Source organism: Camelus ferus, chromosome 10, assembly GCF_009834535.1.
Source record: "Camelus ferus isolate YT-003-E chromosome 10, BCGSAC_Cfer_1.0, whole genome shotgun sequence".
NCBI lineage: Eukaryota > Metazoa > Chordata > Mammalia > Artiodactyla > Camelidae > Camelus > Camelus ferus.
The window spans coordinates 3472635-3488498 of record NC_045705.1 but is presented as its reverse complement, the minus strand read 5'-3'; the positions used below and the strand labels follow the sequence as shown (position 1 = coordinate 3488498).

The following is a 15864-nucleotide window of genomic DNA, read 5'->3' as shown; positions in this document are numbered from 1 at the left end:
CGTTATTTCGGGTCTCAGCTCAAATATCAGACATCCTCTGAGGGGCTTCCCTGACTATTTCTCTAGAGCAGTCGCTGCCCTCTACCTCTCACCCTGGTCTCTCTTCTTGCCGCGCATGTCCGCTGCTTGTTTATCTGTGCATTGGTCTGTCTCCCCAACCACAGTGTAAGGTCGCTGAGGGCAGGACTTGGCCTGCCTTCTTCGTGGCTGCATGGTCGGTCCCTAAAACAGAGTCCTTAGTAACGCTGATGAATGAATAGGTGACCGACTGAGTCTGGGACACAGAGGAAGGGCCACAATGCCCGTAACAGAAGGGAGCACCCTCTGCCCAGCAACCACTGTCCTCTCTATCAGAAGCTGCCTTCCGGAAAGGAGGGGGCGGCTGGTACAGCCTCCTCCCCTACACGTGGCCACCATGCTCTCTGCTGTGAAGGGCATGTTCTGAGCCAACTGGAGATGAACGTCTCATGTGTCCTGCGGGACCTCTCACTGCCTCCCTGTGGTGTCAAGGAGCGGGGAGAGGTTACCTGAGCTTCTGGCGAGGAGGCCCATGCTGGAGACAGACAGGACAGAGCTAGAGGCAGGGAAAACGTGCACTCAAGTCCACTCATGGTCATGGCCCTACCATCGTCCCAGATCCAGTTCTTAGGATAATACAACCCTCTTACGACATTTTTAAGGTCCTAAGCAACTAAGAAAAACTTAGGAGAAGGCTTCCCACGCAAGGGAAATATCTGATTAATTATGCCCAGTATCTGAACCGCGTCAGAAAGAACATCATCGTGGCGTTTAAGTCGTCTCACTGTAACGCAAGGGCGGACCTGGGGTGCTGTCCAGGGTGGGGGATGCTGCTGGCAAAGCAGGAGGAGAGTTCTCCTGCAGTACTTTCCAGTCTTAATAAGGCCAGATTTTCTTCCTTTTGTTACTAAACGTGCCACACCACATCTTCTATTCTTGTTGCCAGATGGATGTGATTTAGCCTAACACCATCCCGTCAGCATTTCTGTTCAAACGTCAGTCAGTCTAATGCCGAGCTGGAGGCGGTATAAAAAGTAGTTAACCACAAGGGCAATTACAGTTTAGGCAGTTGCTTAAAAATCTGAGACACTGTGAAAAGTTACCGTTAAAAAAAACAGAACAACTACAATTTTCCGAAATATCTTGACCTTTTATGACCAAACTACAATATGTGATTTCATATTTATGATGAAATTATGCTCCGAATTGACTTCATACTATTTTAGGTTTTTTTTTTTTTTTTTGGAGTTTCACAGTCTTTCTTTGCAGCTATATTAAGAAAAGGAAAGAAAAGTAAAAATACCATAAGTTATAAATTATGTTTGTTTTCTTTAACATAAACAAAACAAAACAAAAACAAAACCCCCCATGAACCATCATGGCCAGGTTTTGCTTTTTTACCACTAGTAGGCACTAACATCATCTTAAACAAAAATCACCATTTAATATTTCCAGTGTGACAAACTATGTGAAGCCCGGTGAACCCATGGAGAAATGAATTATTGTGTTTATTTTTGAAAAAATTAACTGATGGCAATGTGATTTGAAAAGACAACATATAAAGTTCTGTTTTTTTGCTCTAATGGGAAAAACACCTAATCATAAATGTTACTCGTGTTCAATCTAAAAAAGTAATATAAACAAGGAATACATACAAAATAAATAAAACCATCTCTTAGTCTCTCAAATATATTAAAGTAAACTGAGATGTATTCTTGGTACGTTGAGTTGACTCTGTGACAACGCTTCTTGAATTTTGTAACAAGGTGAAACATCAGACAAGTGAAAAGAAAATAAATGAATAAGATGTTCATCCCATCATTGTTTAAAATCCTGTAGAATGGCTGTATTTTATATCTTCACATAGCGGAACACTGTGTCATCATAAACGTGGTGTAGATCTGTGCTGATTGTCATGGAAAGCTACCCTGCAATATTATTAAGTTAAAAATGCAGGTTGCAAAATAGTGATTCAGTATCTCATTGAAAGAATTTAATGATGGAAAAAGCATGGAAAATATTCGCCAAGATGATGATTGTCTCTAGATGACATGATTATTTGTTACAGTTTTTGGCTGTGTGATCTTGAGAAATAAATGTAGCCACTTCGTACCTCTCAGTTTCATCAGTAACCAGTGGAGGCAGCGCTACTTCATAATAATATATGTAAAACACAAGAGTGTTGAGCGTAGGATGGAAACTCAAAATATATTAGCTATCATACTCATTATCCTAACTGTATTTTATGATGTTGAGTGTGTATGTGTTAATGTTATAATCAGAAAAGATAAACTTTTAAAAAGATGACTCACATGGGGCAGGAGGGAACTGGATTTATTCCCAAGTATAAGAATAGTTAAGTCAGTTCCCATTTACCCAGAAAGTTAAATGGTCAGATCTTTTTAATGTCTAATCTTCTGACTCTTCTAAAGAAGAATGCACTTACCATTTGTGGATTAACTCCAGCATTAGGTTTTGTAGTATCAATCCAAGCTAAAGGAGACAAATTAAACATTGCTAAGGTCTGGCATACAGTAAGAGCTCAAAATACGTTGTAGGCGTAACAAAATGCAATTTAAAATATCACATTGACACTTTGCACCACAGCCCTTGATAGGGAAGGGGTCATTTTTGCTCGGAACAAAGGCACTTGGGTAAATGTTTGGGTAAATGATGGATAGCAAAGCTTGGGTTTGACTGGGTCAGTGCTTTGCAGGGGAAAGGAGTTTGGTGCTCTTCAGTGTGAGGGGAAAGATGAGAAAAGGGGAAAGTTAAGGGCAGGAGAAGAGGTGAGGGAAAGAGAGTGGAGGGAAGAGTGAGGGAGGTGAGATGAAGGGAGGGAAGGCGAGGGAAGAGGTTGGAGAAGGAGGCTGGTTGGAGGACTGGAGGAAGGAAGTCCGCACAGGACTTTACAGAGGTATCCAAGTCACCGTGGGCAGGTGGTGATGGGATGGACCCCCGTAAGTCTGTAAAGTCTGTGTACGTTGGTTGCTGGAAAGTGATGAAAAGGGTAGATTTCACACCTATGTGGATGCGGGGTGGACAGACTTAACATGTGTAGATGCAGGATTTTGGGAGCTTAAGGGATCATGAGACCACATAAATTTCCAGAAATTCATAGAAATCTTGGATACCCCTAAGGCTATGAAACTTGGGCTCAAGGCAACCAAATCTCCAGGAATGAGGGGTGGAGGGCTCCAGGTAGCTTCATCCAGATTACACAGAGGGGTTTGTGTGTGTGTGTGTGTGAGAGAGAGAGAGAAAGAGAGAGAGAGAGAGAGCACGAGACCACAAATAAGAACAAGAGACAGAGAGAAATTCACGTAAGGGAAGAGAATTGGGAAATGGAGAGAGAAGTCAGTTGTGCTTATGAAGAACCCAACTACATTTCTCTCTGTAATCCTGTAAGAGTCATATTTCATGGAAATGGAGAATCTCCTCTGGTTCCCTCCCAGCTTCCGATTAGTAGTTGAATGTATTGCCCAATATCCCTGACAAGCGGATATCTCAAGTCATAAGAAACAAGGCTTTGTGGGGAAGTCCTTTCCATTTTGAAAAATGTCTGTGGTTAGGAAGTTCTTCATATGAAACGAAAAATGTCATTCGTTCGTTCATCTAACAAATACTTACTGAGTGTCTACTATGCGGCAGGCGCTGTTCTGGGTCGTGGGAGTGCAGGGCAGCTGCTGGTTCAGTGTCCCGGCAGGAGCGGCAGCAACAGCAGAACTTGTCCCCACCAGCAGGGCAGAGGCCACGAGGAGGCAGAGCCAGATCAGTGCCGGCTCCTGAGGGGAACTTGACTGGTCACTGGGAGGAAGGAACGCCACCCCTGCAGCTGCCCAGGGGAAGGGTCTAGAGTTCCAGTAATTGCAATAACCGGAGACTGCTCTTCCCATGTCCCACTTGCCAGAAACTGCACACCCTTCTCACACCCTACCCCACTGCTGGTACAGCTGGGTTAACCCAGGTGACCCTGCAAATCACACCAACGCCATTGTATTCTTGAGCTGTTTTATGCCGAGGTAAGGTCAGTTTATACCACAGATCTCACCTGTTGAGATCTTGAGTTCCAAGCCTCTTGTCTAATGTACTGGCTATCAGTCTGAGATTTCCACCCCTTGTGAGCAGTGTCTTCGTCCAGTCTGTTCTTCATTATACTCACTAAAACACTGTGAAGGACAGATCTGAGATCAGACCTCAAGACGTCATACAGATCTGCAGGGAGGAAAAAAAATCTATTTGACAAACATCAAGTTGGATTGAACATCAGATACAGATCAACGCCACTCATGTCATCCTCCAGCTGGTCTCTGTTCGTTTTGGCACAAAGACATCACAAGAGACGCTTGCCAGGCTTTGATGAGATTCAGATGCCTCAGCTTCAGCCCTGTCTCCTGAGCTTATCAAAACAGGAAGAGGGCGTGTCGGGGCGCTGATCCTCTGATCGTCCCTTATGATTGCAGACTGTCTCACAGTGATCACGTCTCCATTTCCTAAAAGCTTACACACCACCCTTTGACTAATTTGTAGTAGAATTTTGCTTAACATGGGTATGACATTTATTTTCTCTGAGTTGCCCGCAGAAGTACCTTTCTTCCCTTTTAGGAAAATTAGAATGTGAGCTCATTTCCAGTTCTTCCACTATTTTGTGTGATTTTCATCAATCATTATCTCAGTGGTTAAGTAATACGTTCTGTAAGGTTTTTTTTTTAATTGAAGTATAGTTGATTTATAATGTTGTGTTAGTTTCTGGTGTAGAACATAGTGCAAGCTTTTTTTTTTTTTTTGAAATTGTTTGTCCAAGATAAGAAATAGAATTATTGAGGGTTACTACTTGATTTTTAAAGCCTCCTCATTATCTTGACCTCTGTTTTCTTCTTACTAATATTCGCCCCATCCTGTTCCCAGCCTCCTGCAGGGGATTCAGTCTTGAGTGGGAGAACCAAGAAGCAAGCAGCTGCTGCCAGAGGATGGAACCGAAAAAATGAAGCGAAGGTCAAAGTTGGGACCAAAAGCAAGCCAGGACCAAGCAAATACGGGGTAAGGCTATTGTGTCAAATTCGGGGGCCGCTAACCACGTGAGCTCTCTAGCGCTTGACATGTGGCAAGCACCATTGAATGTGTAATTTCAGTTTCATTTATTTTGAAATTTAAAAATTGAACCAATGTACAGTTGTCTTCATTGACTACAGCTCCATTGTTTTGAGAGGACTGCATGGCATGTTAGCTGCTGCATCGCGTAAGATGTCATGGTGGTGCTGTGGTGTGCGTCCCGGGCATGCGTCTTTTCAAGTATTTTGCAGAAACATCACCAGTCTAGTTGGTGTCAGGAAAATGATTTAAATGATTTTTCCTACACGTCAGTGTAACATTGCTATGTGATTATTTGGCTGTTTATGCAGAAAGCACACGTTATAGTGATACCTATGTAAACTGAAATGGATAATCAAATGGAAAGTTGTATTTTCATTATAACATAAGTATATTATTGTTCTAATTCAAAATTAAGTATGGACAAACTTAAAAGTTTAAAACTAGAGTGTGCTAGTGATACAAAATCAAGTGGAGATGCAGGGGCCAGTCCTACAACCAGAGCAGTAAAGGAAAAAAAAAAAAAAGGAGAAGATATATCTCAAATTTCACAATGTGTGGCAGCTGCACTTTTTTGTGATCAAGCAAAACGAAAAAGCTCTTTGCTTGATGTATAAATTTTCTTTAAGATAATAAAGCAGACGATATTAGAGACATTATCAGAAAATACAAAATGAATTTGGTAAGTTTCCTCTCAGTAGTCAAAAAAAAGTTTTGAAAAGCATAGACTAAGTCAGTTGCCTGAAATCAGAAATAAATATCCAACACAATTTTAAAAAATTATGTTTACTAGGATCTGAGCTTGTACCCTTAGCTAGCTATTAAATGACTTAGACTCTTGCACAAAAAAGAAAATCAGTTTTAGGTAGTGACGTGGTAAAAGGAATTATTAGTTCAGTTATGGAAATGTAGTTATAAAATTATTAGAAAAAGAGTAAATATCATATTTTACAAAAAGTAAAGTATCTTCAGTGAAGTCAGCAAACAATTGCCCATTGAATACAAGCCCTTTTTAAGGATATCAAAGATCCTTCGATTCCGAATTGGAAAGATTGCAAGGACCTGTCTTTAGCACATTTCAAGTGCTCAGGAGGAGTCATGCCCGGTCAATATGTTCATTACCTTTAGTCTCAAAGGATTTCCAAACTTATGAAGAAGTGTTGTCAACGCATAGACTAACACATCAAACTTGTGGTGTAGATATATTTGAACTTTTTATGACTGTCGAAGAAGAGTTTCAGCCAAATATGAAAAAAATTAGTTTCTATCATAATGGAGGTGCTTTTGCTGTTAGGTCAAAAATCTGGATTTATAGGAATTTAAAATAAGAGACCAACGTTTCCCTTATTGCTTTGTTCCACGAAATGATACATATTGAAAATACTTGTGCTCAGCTTTCTGAATCAGACTCATGGAAAGCATCATGGGTACAGTTATTAAAAGTGTCCACAACATAGACACCAGTGCTATGAATCAGCACCAGCTTATGGAACTGTTGAAAGAAGTAGAGACACTGAATTTAATGATCTTGTGTTACTTTACCAATGCTCGTTGGTTGAGTTGTAAAAGAATTTTACCAAGATTTTCTTGAAGCAAAAAGAATGTTTGCCGAATTTTCAATAATGGAAGACAGGACTTGGCAGTTATGATTTATATTTTTTCAGTCATATCACACTGCATGTGAACAAGCAAAACTTGAAGGCCCAAGGAACAGAAGAGCTTATTTGTAACCAAGCTTTACAGAGATAAGAATTAATGTTGATATTGAAATTTTTCATAATACTAGTCAATAATGATTTTACACATTTTCCCAATATGAATTAATGTACAGAATATTTTCATTATAATCAAGGGTGTTATGTAAATTGGTGAAAAGAAACTTTAAAAAATTGAAGAACACTTTGCTACTAATGATGAATTTAGTTTCTTTGCTTCCCCCCAACTTTATTGAGACATAATTGACAATAACACCGTGTAAGTTTAAGGTGGGCATTGTGATGATTTTGCAGGGATTACCGCAATAAGGTTGGTTAACACATCTATCACTTCATATAATTACCTTTTTTTGGTAGGGGGAGGGTGGTTTTGAGAACATTTAAGACCTAGTCTCTTAGCAACTCTCAATTGTACAATATAGTGTCATTAATGATAGTCACCACACTGTATATAAGATTCTCAGAACTTATTCATTTTATAACTGGAAGTCTGTACCAACATAGAGTTGCTTTCAATTTATGCAGTTCCCCTTTGAGTTTGAAGTTAACACTCAATTGTCTGAAGTTAGTGAATTTGCTAAACTTCGACAGATGTAGTTTTGAAATTGATGTGCTTTTTTAAAAGGATGCCAAATATTAGTGCTTGTTTTATTGCATGATGTTTGCATAAGAAAATTATTGAAGACCGTGAGACATCATACAGTCATCACTCAGCTCATTATTAACTGTACACTTAAGACAGGTGGACATATAATCTAAAATGTAAAAACTAGTTTCAAGAAAGTACACAAAACGTTTAACATGATGAGCTTTGAAATACAGCTTATATTTGCAGTTTCATATTGTTAAAAAGTGCTTCAAATGTACTGCTGGAAAGTCACTCTTTATACTTTCAATGACGCTCGCTGGGAGCTAGGGCACTCCGTCACACCACGCACAAAAATCAACTCAAAATGGATCAAAGACTTAAACATAAGACAAGACACAATAAACCTCCTAGAGGAAAACATAGGCAAAACATTATCTGACATACATCTCAAAAATTTTCTCCTAGAAGAAACAAAAGCAAGAATAAACAAATGGGACCTAATGAAACTTACAAGCTTCTGCACAGCAAAGGAAACCAGAAGCAAAACAAGAAGACAACCTACGGAATGGGAGAAAATTTTTGCAAGTGAAACCAACAAAGGCTTGATCTCCAGAATATATAAGCAGCTCATACGACTCAATAAGAAAAAAATAAACAACCCAATCCAAAAATGGGCAGAAGACCTAAACAAGCAATTCTCCAAGGAAGACATACAAATGATCAAAAAGCACATGAAAAAATGCTCAATATCACTAATTATCAGAGAAATGCAAATCAAAACTACAATGAGGTATCACCTCACACCAGTCAGAATGGCCGTGATTCAAAAATCCACAAATGACAAATGCTGGAGAGGATGTGGAGAAAGGGGAACCCTCCTACACTGCTGGTGGGAATGCAGTTTGGTGCAGCCACTATGGAAAACAGTGTGGAGATTCCTCAAAAGACTAGGAATAGACTTACCGTATGACCCAGGAATCCCACTCCTGGGCTTGTATCCAGAAGGAAATCTACTTCAGGATGACACCTGCACCCCAATGTTCATAGCAGCACTATTTACAATAGCCAAAACATGGAAACAGCCTAAATGTCCATCAACAGGTGACTGGATAAAGAAGACGTGGTATATTTATACAATGGAATACTACTCAGCCATAAAAACCGACAACATAATGCCATTTGCAGCAACATGGATGCTCCTGGAGAATGTCATTCTAAGTGAAGTAAGCCAGAAAGAGAAAGAAAAATACCATATGAGATCGCTCATATATGGAATCTAAAAAACAAAAACAAAAACAAACAAACAAACAAAAACAAAGCGTAAATAAAGGACAGAAATAGACTCACAGACAGAGAATACAGACTTGTGGTTACCAGGGGGGTGGAGGGTGGGAAGGGATAGACTGGGATTTCAAAATTGTAGAATAGACTACACTGTATAGCACAGGGAAATATACACAAAATGTTATGATAACTCACAGAGAAAAAAATGTGACAATGAGTGTGTATATGTCCATGAATAACTGAAAAATTGTGCTGAACACTGGAATTTGACACAACATTGTAAAATGATTATAAATCAATAAAAAATGTTAAAAAAAATGACGCTCGCTGGGGATCATATTACACTGTAAACTTTAAAAACTAATTATTTTAATGAAATTGTAAAGCTAACATTGTGATAATCAAACTTACCTGAATCAGTTTTCAATTCTCACTCAAATTAAGTTGATATACTATTAATAATCTGACTAATCTACCAACAAAAGTCAACTGAATTCAAGTTGAAAGATCAGATCTCTGAGTAGGACCAAATGGTGAGACCTGGAACCGGTTCTGGTTGGTGTTAATGAACTCTGCTGTGATCGGACACCTGCTGGGTAACCTTATCTTCTGAGCACTCTGCACATGGAAACTTAAAGGGTCTGCATCCGGTTCTTTCAGAGGTACCTTGCCTTTCCTGCTGTCTGACCATATCAACCGAAACATCTCTTGTAACCTCTCTTAACTGGCTTCAGGCCTGCTGACTTTATTCCCAAGAATCAGGATAGACACATTAGAGATGGTTTCCTCCATCATTAGTGAATCAAGTTCTCCTGATTCTAACAACCTTTCTGATCGGCACAAGCCACCAGAAGTATGATGCCACTGACAGCAGGAAGGTGGTTTTTCCGTGCTCTTCAAGCTTGAATACGTTCACCCAGATCAAAAGTTGCAAAGGTCCTGCCAGCAATGGTTAGTTCTTCTGAAGTGGGATGAGACGTCGGGGCATGTGGTGCAAATCTGTCATCTTTCAGCCCATACAGCAGTGGTGTTTTCCCCACATTATCCAATCCAAGAAAGACCAATTTGCCAGTTTTCCTACATCATTCTGAAAACTGTAGGGCTGTGTTGAAACCATCGTAAATCCAATCAAATATGAGTACACATCTTGGAGTCTACAAGTGGACAGGACATTGATCCTTGCTTGGCATCGGCCCTGCACCCTCTGAGACGTAACTACAAAGTGTGAGAGCTGTTGATAAGCTTTTGCTTCAGAGTCAAATCAATTCTTCTTGGACAAGATGGACAAATTTTATCAGTGTGGATGGAAATATTGAAAGAAAATTAATTAATTAATTTTCATATTCAATTTAGCTATCTGAAAATTTTTAAGCTGTTTGGAACAACCTGGGTATGTGACTCAACTTTCTCAACTGTGAATTTTAAAAAATCTAATACAGTTCAAGTATTTTGATGTAAATTTAGCATCTGAGTTGACATGTGCTGTAAGTATAAAACACCCATGGTATTGAAAATGTATTCCAAAAACAGCAAAATATTTTTATATTCATTACATGTTGAAATGTTAATATTCTGGGTATATTGAGTTAAATAAAATGTATGACAATTTCACTGTTTTTTACTTTTCAAAAAAATGTGGCTACTAGGAAATGTTAAATTACATACATGGCTTACATTACATTTCTATCAAGCAGCGTGAGTCTAAGGCTCTTGTTATGAACAATGTAGGAGTATCAAGAACTCACCTTTTCTTTTCTTTTTTTTTTAACTGGAAAAAAAAAACTCGCATTTATTCAAGTTTATCCAGGTAATTAACATGGGAAAAAAATGAAAGGAACTCAACTTTTATACATATATGGGAATGCACAGCTATTTCAAAGGACCAGAGGCAGAGTAGACAACTCTACACCTTTCCAGATCTGTTGGATTGTCAGCTCAAAAGTAGGACGCAGTGTTGTGCTGGTACGAATACTCTCACTATGGCCCATTTCAGGCTCCCAACTGGACGTTACTGGGAGTTTGGAAGAAATACTGCTCATTGGCTCTGGCCAGTAGGTAGCAACCAGCTTCAGTACACCACTAGCTGGGACGGTCATTATTCTTCATTGTTTCTGCAGAGTCTTGCACAAAGATCAACAAAGAGTAAGCCCATTTTGAGCATCTGTTGAATGAACGATCGCTTCCGCTAGCTGCGTATCTCCTGCTGTTTCGGTTTCCCCCGATCCTTTAACCTTTCCTGACACGTGCATTTCTAAAGAGGAGGGTAGATGTATGCCTGCAGCGAGCATCCTCGTCCTTGGCCACTGCAATGAGTGTGTAGTGTTCTCCGGATCAGCCCTTAGTTCTGAGCCATTCACGACCCCAGCTGCTGGGAGTGTTAGCTGCCGATGGTGCTCAGCTGAGACTCCGAGGAATTGCAGGGATCTGAAAAGGAGCTGCCTACACCATGGTTTCCCAGGCAGCTCTCTGCATCTCCTGACTGATGAATGTGGGAGTACAGGTCTGGCCCCTGCAGCTGCAGGCATTTTTGAAGTGTCATCCCAGTTTCAGAGTTTCCTGTGAGACCTGTCTTGACCTCTGTGGCAACTTCACTATGATTCAATCCAGCCTCTGCTCAGCATTGCTTCTTTCATTCCTTTCCGGGCGTGATCTCCACAAGCGCTGCTGCCCTGAAGCCCACCTGCCCGCCATCTCCATCTGAGGGTCTGTTTGCCAGCGAGCGCAATCTGCAACAGGCACAGCAAAGGCAGCTTCGCTCCTTTCTCTCAAGGTCCGTGGTGTTTTTTACTTCCTCGACCAGTTCTTCCATGTTGGTTACAGAGGGGACCAGTGCTTACCACTTCCTCTGTCTTAGATGAAATTTATTAGCAAGGTGAGTCAAGAAGTTATATTTGAGAATATTCCTAAGAATTTTCACTGTGGATGCATTAAAAGCATGAGTTTCCTATCTGAATAGTTAGAATTCTCATAACTAAGATGTCTTAATACTTTTGGTTTACTACTTGGAATGTTGTGACTTTTTACTATGTTGTAGTAAATATTACTTACTATGATGTTTGACTCAGCCACGTTCAGCATTTTTTCACACTTCAGAACAGGAATAATTGCCCAAAGTTGAAGCACGCCTAAATCGTATCAGATGAGGGCTATTTTCAAAACTCCTTTACTGATAAAAACTGACACCCCAATTATTCCCAGTTTCTGAGTCAATATATTGTGCTTTTAATTTGTAGAAACTAATGTTTCCATTTTAAGAGAAAATGTTTCTCAATCTACCCAAAAAGCAAATGTATATACTTTTTCCTTTCCAAATTCCTGTTAAGTATAAAAACAGGATAGCATAAAGTCAGGCAGTTCTATTCAATTATTGCAGAAAATTCTGCAGACCATTTTGGAGAGGTCCAGTGCATGAGTCAGAATTCTTATTTTTACTTTAACAATGCATTTTGCCACAGATTAGATTAAATGGTATTTTCCTAATTTGATCTGCAGACTAAAAGGAAATTTTATGAAGTGAAATAAGAATTTGCTTTATTTTCTGATTTCTGATCTTTATTAATCATAAATGAATATTACCTTCTAAACACTTAAAAGTCATTTTGTCAACATATTTGCCAAACATCCAGAGGAATGGTCTCTTATTTATTATAAGGTTTCCCATAGTACCAGCTAAGAGGATACAACTGAGCAGAATATGTCAGAATGTCCTCCATAAACTCACTTGATTAGCAAAATAGCTCCAAATCGGACATGTACTCTCATTTTCATAATGTACTTCTAGAGAAATCAAAGTTTTTATTGCTGATTGTAAATGACTTTTCAAATACGTCAAAGAGACAATCTGCTATTGAAGAGTTACTGGTGATTCCCATTTGGTTGTGACTTAATAAGGCAGCCGCCACCTTAAATGACTGGCTCTGAGGCTGGTGTCTTTCAGCCTTACTGGAATAGTCTCAGCCACTGCCTGTCTATATTGGAGCCTCCTGTCCCTTTCTTATCTCTGTCTGGATCTTGAATTCGACAAATATAAGATGTGTCCTCCACGTCTAACAGTATTTTCATTTTTCCATTTCTTCGTCTCTCTGTGTGCTGCAATCTAGTAGTTTCTACAGGTCGCTTATCCAGTTCACTAATTATTTCTTCATTATCAGTTTGATTGTTTCATTAAGGTTTTAATATCAATAATTACGTTTTAGCTTCCAGCAGTTCTGTGTTGCTCTTTGACAAATCTGGCTGTTCGTTTTTTATAATCTCTTGCCCCATACCCATGTTTTCAATTCCCTCTTTTATTTCTTTAAACATATTGGATGTACTTTTATATTTGATGACTCTAATGTCTTGTGACTTCTATGTCTAAGTCCATAGTCACTGGGGATCTAGCGAGGCCCAATTTGAGGATGCATTCCTCCAGAGAGAATTTGAGTTTTCTTCTAGTATACAGTTTATTATTTTTTTAGTAGCTGTACAGTGTTCCATGGTCTAGATATATAATTTATTCAACTATATATACAAAAATCAAGTCAAAATGGATTAAAGACCTACTTATAAGCCCAGATACCATAACTCTTAGAGTAAAACATAGGCAGAACACTCTTTGACACATATCAGAGCAATTTTTTTTAATCTGTCTCCTAGAGTAATGGAAATAAAAACAAAAATAAACAAATAAGACATCACTAAACTTAAAAGCTTTTGCACAGCAAAGGAAACCATAAACAAAACAAAAAGATAACCTATGGAAAGGGAGAAAATATTTGCAAAGAATGCTACTAACAAGGAATTAATTTCAAAAATATATAAACAGGTCCTACAGCTCAATATAAACAAACAAACAAACCAAATCAAAATAGGCAGAAGACCTAAATAGACATTTCTCCAAAGAAGACGAATGGCCAACAGACACATGACAAGATGCTCAACATCGCTAATTATCAGAGAAATGCAAATCAAAACTACAATGAGGTATCACCTCACACCAGTCAGAATGGCCATCATTTAGAAGTCTACAAGTAATAAATGTTGGAGAGGGTGTGGAGAAATGGGAACCCTCTACACTCTTGGTCAAAATGTAACTTAGTGCAGTCACTGTGGAGAACAGTATGAAGATTGCCATATGATCCAGCAATTCCACTCCTGGGCATATATCCAGAGGGAACTTTAATTCAAAAAGACACATGTACCCCAATGTTCATAGCAGCATTGTTTACAATAACGAAGACATAAAAGCAACCTTAATGTCCATCAACAGCTGATTGGACTGATCATTGCCACATAAAGAAGATGTGACATATACATATAATAGAATACTACTCAGCCATAAAAAAGAATGAAATAATGCCACTTCCAGCAACATGGATGGACCTAGGGATTATGATACTGAGTGAGGTAAGTCAGACAGAGAAAGACAAACATCATATGATATCACTTGTATGTGGAATCTAAAAAAGATACAAATGAACTTATTTACAAAACAGAATTAGACTCACAGACATAGAAAACGAATTTATTGTTACCAAAAGGGAAAGAGGGGGGAGGGATAAATTAGGAGTTTGGGATTAACAGATAAATGATACTATATATAAAACAGATAAACAACAAGTTCCTACTGTATAGCACAGGGAGCTATAATCAATAACTATAATGGAAAAGAATCTGAAATATTATATATACATATATATATAAAAAATTGAATCACTTTGCTGTACACCTGAAACTAACACAACATTGTAAATTAACTGTACTTCAATTTTTAAAGATGGCTTTAAAAAGCTAAACTTACTGACTCTGTGTGTCAGAAACTTTTTGTCGTACCTCGTAAGTATCAAATCGTCTAATCTTCACGACACCCTTAAAAGGTGTGAACCATTATTATTCCAGTTTTGCAGCTGAGGTTCAGACTGGTGCACAGGGGGTGACCTGCTCTAGGCATTATGGTGTTAGGCTTTCTGGAAGCATGGGCTAGCACAGGGATTCAGGAAAACAAAATCTCCTGCGACTGTACCCACTACTCTTCAGGAAAGTCTGTAGGAACTTTGGCAACAGGGTATGGCGGTGGGGGGGGGTCGAGCTGAACAAGGAAGGGCCTGGCCTGGCCCACAGTTGGAACAGCAGGGGGGGCATGGTGGCGGCTGTGGCAGTGGTCTCAGACTCAGGCCAGTGCTCTAGAGAAGGTCACAGGTACAAGCTGTTAGCAGCTCCGAACCACCCGGAGGTAAAGAGGATCTGGGCTGAGCACCAGCAGTGTCTGCTGCAGTCGCGCTGCTGGGAAGGGGAAAGCGGGGCCCAAAGCCAGATCCTCTGGCTCCAGAGTTGCACCACGGCCACTGCAGGGCCTCCTGGGAACTCTGCTTCTGCTGCCTTCAAACACCTAAAGCAGTGTGCATCCGGAAGCTCCTGCCTGGTCAAGCCAAGCACTGCGTCCAATTTTCCAGAGAGATTAGAGCCTTTTCTTTGGAGAACATTTTACCCCCATTTAATTCAGAAGTTGCAAGACCAATTCAACAAGAACTCTCTCGTTTCCACTGCTGCCAATTTAGAAAGGCCTATTAAATGCATATTTTGCATTTGCCCAGGACTAGGGTACACAAACCTCCTTAAATGCCAGATGTGCCTTTCCTAACTTGCCCCAGCGCCCTTGAGAGAGGGGCTATGATCCTACACCCTCTCTTCACACAACAGAGAGTCCGCTTGGCCCTAAGAGTTTCCCTGTGGTCCTCTTCCTATGCTTTGTCACTGGGGAAAATGGTAGACTGAAGAAGGTAGGCATCTGGAATTGACCACTTCAGCTTTTGAAGCTTGTGGGCTTTAGGGATGTACTCCACACAGGCATGGAGTCGGCAGTGGAGGGCTGGAAAGCTTTGAGAATAGGGCAACTAGTCTTCCTGTATACATACAGCTCTTTGCATGTTACCTCCCTCCTGCAGCCTCCTCTAGTCTTAGCCTGGTTTTTGTTTGTTTTTGCTCTGAACAAGTTTCCACACGTCTGAGAGTGCTGTTCCCTAGCTACCATAGGGGACTGTCAGTCCCAACATTTTCAGAGAAATCATGTATTCAGCTGGTTTGGCTCCTGTAATAATTATGCAGATCTTAGGGCAGTCACCTAGTGTTTCTCAGCTTTCAGTGATATTGGCCCCAAATGTGGGAGCTGCTAACTTCTTTTATCTGTGA

General features: G+C 39.8%; 2 long non-coding RNA genes and 1 pseudogene across 2 annotated transcripts in view; 1 reads left to right on the top strand and 2 right to left on the bottom strand.

Annotated features, from left to right (window-relative positions):
- Window positions 1-7931, top strand: part of LOC116666296 — a 33768-nt gene extending 25837 nt beyond the window's left edge. The window contains exons 7-8 of the long non-coding RNA XR_004323059.1: window positions 4927-5058; window positions 7879-7931. This is a non-coding gene — a long non-coding RNA (uncharacterized LOC116666296). The remainder of the gene's footprint in view (window positions 1-4926; window positions 5059-7878) is intronic.
- On the bottom strand, window positions 1131-4533 carry LOC116656664. Its single transcript, XR_004323058.1, has 4 exons — window positions 4070-4533; window positions 3649-3803; window positions 2465-2511; window positions 1131-1287 (listed from the first exon to the last, which is right to left on the bottom strand). It is a non-coding gene; the product is annotated as an uncharacterized LOC116656664 (long non-coding RNA).
- A 1251-nt stretch (window positions 7932-9182) lies between the features above and the next one.
- Window positions 9183-11506, bottom strand: LOC102519649 (annotated as a pseudogene).
- Window positions 11507-15864: the final 4358 nt, after the last annotated feature.